This window comes from Carassius auratus, chromosome 10 (assembly GCF_003368295.1).
Source record: "Carassius auratus strain Wakin chromosome 10, ASM336829v1, whole genome shotgun sequence".
In the NCBI taxonomy this organism is placed as follows: Eukaryota; Metazoa; Chordata; class Actinopteri; order Cypriniformes; family Cyprinidae; genus Carassius; species Carassius auratus.
In genome coordinates, this window is record NC_039252.1 from 10584080 (window position 1) to 10593410 (window position 9331).

A 9331-nucleotide genomic window follows, 5' to 3' on the forward strand; every position below is an offset into this window, starting at 1 on the left:
TATTATACAGACTGAAACTGTCATCAGACTAATCATTTTACTAGTGTTATGCAAACAGATGACAGTCAGTTTGTCCAGAAACAGATCCAGTTCTCTCAAAGGGCTACTATGTTCATGCATTCATGACCTCTAGACTGGACTATTGTAATGCACTTCTATGTGGTTTTCCAGCATCTTCAATAAAAAAAGCTACAGGTAGTCCAAAATGCAGCAGCTAGAGTCCTTACCAGGTCAAGAAAATAGGATCATATTATCCCAATTGTACTGTCTCTGCACTGGCTACCTACTAAATTCCGTATCAGCTACAAATTATTATTACTTACCTATAAGGTCCTTAATGGTTTAGCTTCTGTAAATCTAACTAGCCTTAGGTCACTAACTAGGTCACAAAACACAAAGTCCACTAAAGAATTCCCAAACTGTGGAATAGCCTTCCTGCCTTCCGGCAGCCATATCACCCTGGAGCCCAAGACCGGTTTCCCACTGAAGCTAAGCAGGGCTGAGCCTGGTCAGTACCTGGATGGGAGACCTCCTGAGAAAACTAGGTTGCTGCTGGAAGAGGTGCTAGTGAGGCCAGCAGGGGGTGCTCACCCTGTGGTCTGTGTGGGTCCTAGCGCCCCAGTGTAGTGATGTGGACACTATACTGTCAACAAGCACCGTCCTTCGGATGAGACGTTAAACCGAGGTCCTGACTCTCTGTGGTCATTAAAAATCCCAGGATGTCTTTCGAAAAGAGTAGAGGTGTGACCTCGGCATCCTGGCTCAATTCGCCCATTGGCCTCTGACCATCATGGCCTCCTAACAATCCCCATATCTGCTGATTGGCTTCATCACTCTGTCTCCTCTCCACCAGTAAGCTGGTGTGTGGTGGGCGTTCTGGCGCACTATGGCTGCCGTCGCATCATCCAGGTGGATGCTGCACACTGGTGGTGGATGAGGAGATACCCCCTGACAATGTAAAGCGCTTTGAGTGTCTAGAAAAGCGCTATATAAATGTAACAAATTATTATTATTATAATGTTCAGGGTTCAGACACACTCTCTCTGTTTAAATCTAGATTAAAAACACTTCTCTTTTGCCAAGCATTCAAATAATGCATATCATAATTTGTGACCGCAGTTGTATCTGATCAAATGCGCATTATTATTCTTTAGCTTGGGTTAAACAAATTACCGTATTTTTTGGACTATAAGTCGCACCTGAGTATAAGTCGCATCAGTCCAAAAATACGTCATGATGAGGAAAAAAAAACATAAGGTCGCATTTATTTAGAAACAAAAGGAAAACATTATCCTCTAAAGCCATCAGAGGGCGCTCTACACTGCTCAGTGGTAGACTACAGGAGCACTGAGCAGCATAGAGCGCCCTCTGGCGGCTGTAGACGGTATTGTTTTCTCTTGGTTCATGTCAAATTAATTTTGATAAATAAGTCGCACCTGACTATAAGTAGCAGGACCAGCCAAACTATGAAAAAAGTGTGACTTCTAGTCCGGAAAATACTGTCATTTTACTTTGTTGGAACAGCAGCTACGCTAAATATGTCTCTATTTGTTACTCAGTTTTGCCATGGGATTGATATTGCATGGTAACTAGGATTTACACAAGCTCCAGTCTGGATCCAGAACACCTGAGAAGAGATGATGCTGACCCTCAGATGATGCTAACCCTGGATCAACAAACAGAACTAACAAATATTGCTACAAGTGTGACAGCATCATATAATAATTGCTGTTAATAGTGTTCATCGTCTGGCTGACTACGTCTTTTTCTGAAAATTCCTGTCATATGCGTACAAACTGACAGTCACCACTGATAAGCTACTGCTAAATATTGTAGAAACTTAATTTTCTGTAAAGTTGCTTTGCAATGATTTGTATCGTAAAAAGCGATATACAAATAAACTTGAATTGAACTATGTACATACAACATGAAAATAAATCTCAGTGGAAAAAAGCATCTGTAACAACAGTACATTCTCATACATTTTAAAGATACACAATGTAAAAAAAATTAATCATTAAAATTAAACAAATGTTATTGAGTGCAAAATGACAATGTTTAAGACAGTCAGGATAAAATGTGCAGTAATTTGCAAAGACAGTGTGAAGCTAAAAAAAACAAGCAAAAAAAATTCATCGTGGGCCATGCAAAACACCAAACCTCTGGTTGTATAAACAAATTAAATATACCTGCAAGCAGCAATTATGAGGCCAAGTACAGCAGAGAAAAAAGGAGCCAAGCATAACATTTAGCATCAAAAAATCATAAATACAACAACTAGTAAGATGCTTTAATGAATTATCACTTTTGACCAATAGTCATTTTTGCTGATATCAAATCGATGTTGAGAACTCGGTGTGAGTTGAAAATGTAGTTTGGTGTCAATAATACTGTATGTCAAAGCTTTCTCAGATGCAGTTTGGCATCAAACCTCAAATTTGTTGCGCCGCTTTACAAAAACAGTTTTGGGAATTTACATGAAATCCATAACTTTTTGTCAGCACAGTCTGAAGATTATCTGACTCTATTTTGGTGAAAATCAGACCAACGGTCTAGGAGTTTGAAAAAGTACGTTTTCAACTAACAAAATGGCGGACAGGAACTTCAGCAATTTAAAATAGCGTGGGGGGGGAAACAAACCTTACGATTTTTTAATTTTCGATATAAGCCAAGGATTCAGAGGGGAAAAAAATAATTTTCCTTTTGTGCCTTACGGTTCAAAAGTTATTAGCGTAAACATGAGTGAAAATTTGGACAAGTGGCGCTACAGAGTTTGAGTTAGAGACTCCAAATTTGTTATGGTGACAATTGAGACTCTCCTCTATCATAACTTTTCCGTGAGCGGTTCAATGGGCTGCCATACTCTCTCCTAATGATAAATAAGGAAGCCAGAGAGAGATGGCTTTTTACTTACTTAGCAGTTAAGATATTTTATGAAAGACGCTGACAACAGTGAAGTTATTTACATATTAGAACATTCGTCCTCAGACTAGCAATAGTTCTATCTCGTGTTAACAAATTATTTTTGTATATTTTTGATACTGTATGCACTTTCTCAGATGTAATGTTGCCCTCTGTAGCACGAGCCACATTCAGAGCCGAGTCCCAACAAAAACACAATTCCTCCTCATGACGCATGTCGTTTTTTACCACTAGAGGGCCAGAAGTTACACTGTGTAGCTTTAAATGGCCTAATAAAAAAACATGCACAAGAGCTGTGCCAGGAGATGGAGCTGCAACACAATAACAACAATAACAACAAGCCCAGAGCTGTACTACGCATCGTTTTCATAACTCTTCATATCTGTTAAGATGTTAAAAATTATACATATGTTACCTAGAGGGCCACCAGGAGCTCCTGATGTTAACAGGAAACCAGGTGATGTTACTGTAAACAGAAACATTTCAAGCAGACATGACATAATGCACCCTGGCTAGAACAAAGCAGACAATATTTTCCACCACTAGATGGCAGCAAAGTGCCTTCATTAAATCTGAAGGGGTCACAGAAGCGCTTTGGCAATGTAACCAGCATGAGCAGGTAGATGGAGGGACAGGTGCAGGGCAGGGCGTGGCACACGGGCCGATCCTGCTCGCGCTGTCATCGGAGAAGGTTAACGAGCCGGTCGGCCTGGTTTATGAGAGCCACCCACAGGCATGCAAACAATGAATGCTGCCAAACAGGAAAAACCCTTCAAGTCCAAAAAGCAGAGACTATTTCAGTCAAGTGAGAGCAAGACAGACAATGATAGGAGGAACTATCATGACGTCAAATTTAGTGAAATACGCATTGATGAAAATACAGGTTAAACAGTGTGATCACTTGCTACATCCGTGTTCCATTTTAAATTGCGTAGCATACCATTTGCATTGATTTCAGTGATTTACTGGCTTAGCATTTTTAACCATGATACAGCAGCAAATGAAACTGCATTTCAGTAACTGAGTGACATATGAAAGAAGCATCAATCAAACAGTGAATAACATCAGTTCCTCTGGCTGCACTGCAAATCTAAAACATCCGCTCCAGCATGCTGTGCTGCGCTTTTCTTTCTCCTACCCTCCACTATAAGATGCTAAAAATCTCCTCAGTCTGCATAAATATAACCATGGAGGGGATTAGATACAAATACTCAATCTCACTCCTGACAATAATAACAACATGCATCCAAAACATTCAAATCCTTGTCTATTTCTGGTTACGCATATTCTTCTTTCTTCAGTATTTCAGTGAATCCTATATGTGTATGAAAGAGATATTATAATGAAATATCATCTTAAAAAATGTACTGTCTCCAAGCCCCCTTTACAGAAGAACATTCTGGAATTTACTATTACAAGAGAGAATTCCTCAGAGGAATGAAGCATTGCTCCGTGCACCAGCCCCATGTCCTTGATTCCTGTGAACAGACTGAAATAAGCCAGAGATTCTTCTGTGGTACACAAAGTACTGATAAGACAAAAACAGCTGCTTTGGCTCCAAACAAGCGAGACTCAACAGTTGAACCGTGTAAATAACATGTTTGCGGTGCAATGTAATATTTATGACATGCAATGAAAAAACTGATTTTAGCTGTTTTAAACTATGCTATGGATTCTGTTACCGTAGAGCTTTCTCTACAGTCAGATTTCATTAATATTAACGCATGTTGAGCTTATCAGTGAAACTCATCTTATCGTAACACACCAAAACCAGAGCATGATGTCAAGGTTACACAGGAACATTCTCAAGTCAATTTCTAATGCATTTCATGGATCAGTCTGTGCTGTAATTGCTTGAAAAAAAACTATGCGTGAAACTTAACTGAAAAAAATGCTTGTCTTGATTATAAAGATAATTAAAATCTTTAATCTATCTTAAAGCCACAAGTTCCCAGAAATGTACATTGCATTTTTTTTGTTTGGAAAATGTATACCATTTTCAAAAAAAAAAAGTTTAACTATTGACTAAAAAAGCCTTTGGTGTAACCATGAAGCAAAAAATAATTTACCAGTTTCGTTTCGGCTAACAAAAAAAATGTTATTCAACTGAAACTGCTGAAATAAAAAATAAAGGAAACTTACAAATCTTGCCTTGGCAACTGACTGAAATATAGGAATTAGCTAAAAGATCATTCTAAATATTACCACATACTACAATAGTATACAAGGAATCCTGAACTAACCTTCATTAAATCAAGTCAAATCATCTGCTATTTAAGCCACTTCACAGTCAATGAGAGACTAACAAAACTATGAACGATTATGCCATAATAAATCATGTCAAAAAACCAGCATCACATTAATGATTCAGATATTTTCAGCACTAAATTTGGTAATAATGTGAAGTTCTAAGGACCCTCACACCATACAAGGTAGACCACGTCAACCGAACCACTCTACCAATTATCAGCTCGTCTCTTGAAGTGTCTCTGTCTGACCCCTGGCTTGTCTGTCAGGGCCATTATTCCCACAGAGGCCCAGGCCCGATCAGACTGCAGTTATCTCCCATCACACAAACTCTGAGCCCTGGAGGCCCACTTACGCAGGGCATGATGTGTGGGCCCGGGGGGAACACTCCCTCTCTGACACAGAGAGACTAATTGCCTAACTGGATTTAGCCTCTGGTGTGAAATATCTCCAGAGGGGAAATGGAGAACGATAGAGACATAAAGAGAGATAAAGAGAGATGGAAAGACAAAAAAGAAAGAGGTGAGAAATGGCTCTACAGCTAATTCAGTGGTCCTGACCTCTGCTCTCCTGTGGGAGATCTCATACCACACATATATTCCAGATACACAGCAGACACGATGGCTGTAATGGAGATGACCCCAATATGGCCACAAGAGAGGAAAACGAACACATTGCATCGACCCTCTAACAGCCACAACCAAACACATTACCTGCTTGTTGAAGCCTCAGTGCTGCACGTCTGTCTGTGTGCTGCTGATTGCCTGTAATGGAATCCAGCGGAGCTTCAGACACATGGCTAAATTCATTGCATCCAAAGCTATTAACCCAGGGTTCAAAAACTCACCAAACATCAATTGTGAGTAAATATTGGCGCCTGGAGAGTGAATAAAAGGGGCTTGCCTGGAACTTTATTAAGAGCTGCAAAATAATACATGGTTCAGGTTCAACTGTGGGTCTGATTACTGTTATGCAATACTCTGTGAGCTTTGTAAACTTTTAAAACAACTATCGGTGTTTAAATACAAGGCACTATTTATCTAAAATGCTTTACCAGATTTAAAACAAAATGCTTGATTTATACAATTGAGAGAAGACTAGGTACAGTGTCAAAATTAGCCAAAACGAATCACGATTTTCTAATACTGACGTTTGTTCTGTTGTTTTCCCGCTAAAAAAATTTCACTTAAGCTGTAAAAATGAAATTATGTTTTAAAAGACTACTAAATGGAAGTAAAATTGATTATACAGGCAAAACCTATAAATTAATAGCCTATTAAATATTGCCAAAATTCTCTGCTATGGTTACTCAACTATGGTTTGACTCAACATTAAAGGTGCAGTAGAAGATCTTGTAAAATGCTTACATGAGCCTAATAGCACTGAAAGTCAACGTCCTGCAATCGCTGTCCAAAGCCACGCCCCCTGAACGCATACGCTCACAGACCAGAATATCATATCAGAGACAACATTACTACAATAGAATAGGTTACAACAGCGGTTCCCAATTCCAGTACATGTTCCAAAGTGAAGTAAACCCCTGCTCAGGGAGTAGGGGGCAATGAACACGGTGTAGGGATCATGTAGATTGGAACACAGTTCATTCACGTTGTTCGAGTTGGTCATCTAAATCAGGTGTGTTAACTAAACGAGACATGCAAAATATGTGTGCGAGCACTGGGAACTACTGGGCTACATCATGTGTCATTTACCAGCGAGAAAACTTTAAAAAAGTATTACTATACCATGAAGGAAGACCGGGTTGTTGATGTTTGTCTGCCATTCTAGCTCTGTCTGCACAACATGTGTGAATGCGATAATGACGTATTCTGTCTGCGCGAACAAGGTGCGCAGATTCATATGTCGACAGACAGGTTGGAAAGCTATTTAAGACACTCTGACCAAGCTATGCTGAGCAGGGATGTTTCCTAAGGTTTTGCTATGTGATTGCTAGGGTTTTCAGGATTTCAGTAAGTTAGCTTTCTCAAGCCAACTTAATAATATATTACATAATCAGCGCGAGACTCACCCAACTGTCTGTTCTCATGCTCCAAACGTCCTTTTTCTCAGCAGATAAAATAAACCATATTTAAAACAGGTTTGGTAAAGACTCCAGTTTGTCAAACGTTTCTAGTTAGTGTGTGTTTTAGTAGCATTGAGCGATGTAGCCAATCACTGTTGATTTGAACACCTCTGATTGGACATTCTGTTCAAGTTGGTTTGAATTAGCTCGCTTCTAAACGTTGATTTGTTTTTCTTACACGCTCGCAATTCCTCTCATTGTAACAGTGTAGACATGATGTAAATAAAAGATTCATTGTGCAATTAAGAGAGCTTCATCAATAATAATGAAGATTGTTATTAATGAAGCAAGTGACACTTTTGCATAATTTTATGTTAAAAACAGTATCAGTCATCATGATGTTGACTAGGCATGTCCGTGTGTCAGACAAAACTGCTTAAAGTTTTTTTTTTTTTTTTAAGAAAACATGCTTAACAAGCTTTATGCCTCATGCTATGGATGCTCCTCAGTTTGATTGTTCCTTTTTAGGCGCCACCAGCAGATGATAACCTATATATCTGTTAATATAAATTATAAAATGTGCTAGCTTGTCATAAAGTACAAAAGTAGAACAGAGATGTGTTTGAACAATCATGAATTAAAAAAAGTTTAGTCACTTTTTTTATTTGTATTTCATGCGGTTTAAGCAGCTAATCAACAATAACAAGTGTGACAGCTATGGAAAAACCAACTATTCATATTTCTTTATAAATGTAATATTAAAATGACAGCTGTCCTTTGCCAATTAAATTAAAATTGGAAAATAAACCACCAAGGCTGTGTGATTACTTTATAAACGGCTGTAGTTACAAGGTAGGCCTACTTCAAAATTACCGCAGTGCCACAAACATGCAAATGTCCTATACTTTAAGTGTGTTCATGTACATTTAACATTTTGGTACAATATGAATGGTTAATATTAACCATATCGAATCACTTAAATAGTTGTTCCTTAAAAGCTATGATATAAAATTATGAAAGCTATCTAACTGTCTATCTATCTATCTGACAGGGCTGCCAATTCTCACGCGTTCATCATGATACTAACTCATGCAGTTGACACCGTTCTCACGCTCTGACAAGGCTAGCAACTCTCATTTTCTCACACAGTCAAAAGCACCTCAGTTAAGACTCTAGCAATAGGATATTGGCGAAACAGATTTGGTAAAGGCTCCAGTGTATTCATGAGTTCATATAATAAGCAGAGTTGAGGTTATGCGTATTTGGCGTGCTGAAGAGGGCTTCTGCAAAAACTGTCAAGGAACAGAAGTCTGTTGTTTACAGTATATACAGTACACATATACAGTAAAGTATATTGTTAATTGGATTGGTTGCTGATTATGCAACTCTCGTGTTGATTAGTTTAATTATCTGAACATGTTCCTCCAGAACTTTGTTAATAAAACATAATTTTGTGTTTGCACTCTGGAAAGCATACAATGTGTTTTTGTAGCATTGAGCAGCAAAGTTGGCAGCCCTGAGTTCAGATTGTGATTGGATGAACAGCATTCAAGTCATTAATGTGCCCCTGTGACCCATATTATTGGGCTAAATTCATATGTAGCTTCAGCTTAGAAAACGTAAACAGGCTACAGTTAGGGACTTTCACACAGAACGCTTTTTTGAGTTTCAAAACATGAGGATCCAGGATAGATGGGTAAAAAAAAAGAAAGAAAAAAAGTTAAATGACATAAAAACATATAACGCAATGCAATACTTATTGATGATAATAATGATTGAGCAAAAATTAACAAATAAACTATTAAATGTAGGTAGTTAAAAAATAAATTCATGTCAGAGTTAAAGGACACAAAGCAGGTGGGAATATCTAACGTTTACCCGTGAGAGCATGCGTGTCTTCTAACCCTCTGGTACAGCCCAAAAATCAGAATAAAGAGCACTAGAAATGACTCAGAACATTACTGAAATCTCAATATGCTATTATTAGTTAATAGCTCTAGAAAATTACAGCGGTTGACTGCACAGTACATGCTGTGAATGTGGTGTTCACATCTGATTAAAACCATATGGACAGGTTGTCTAACTGGCTCCACATTCCTTGGTGGAGGATAAGCAAACAGAACCCCCTGGAAGGCACGT

The 9331-nt window shown here is 38.5% G+C and overlaps 1 long non-coding RNA gene and 1 pseudogene across 1 annotated transcript; one reads left to right on the forward strand and one right to left on the reverse strand.

The window, feature by feature from the left end:
* The first annotated feature begins 441 nt into the window (after window positions 1-441).
* Window positions 442-558, forward strand: LOC113110514 (uncharacterized; annotated as a pseudogene).
* Window positions 559-5855: 5297 nt separating this feature from the next.
* On the reverse strand, window positions 5856-7271 carry LOC113110461 (uncharacterized). The gene is made up of 3 exons (XR_003293147.1): window positions 7199-7271; window positions 6017-6090; window positions 5856-5933 (listed from the first exon to the last, which is right to left on the reverse strand). It is a non-coding gene; the product is annotated as an uncharacterized LOC113110461 (long non-coding RNA).
* Between the last annotated feature and the right edge of the window lie 2060 nt (window positions 7272-9331).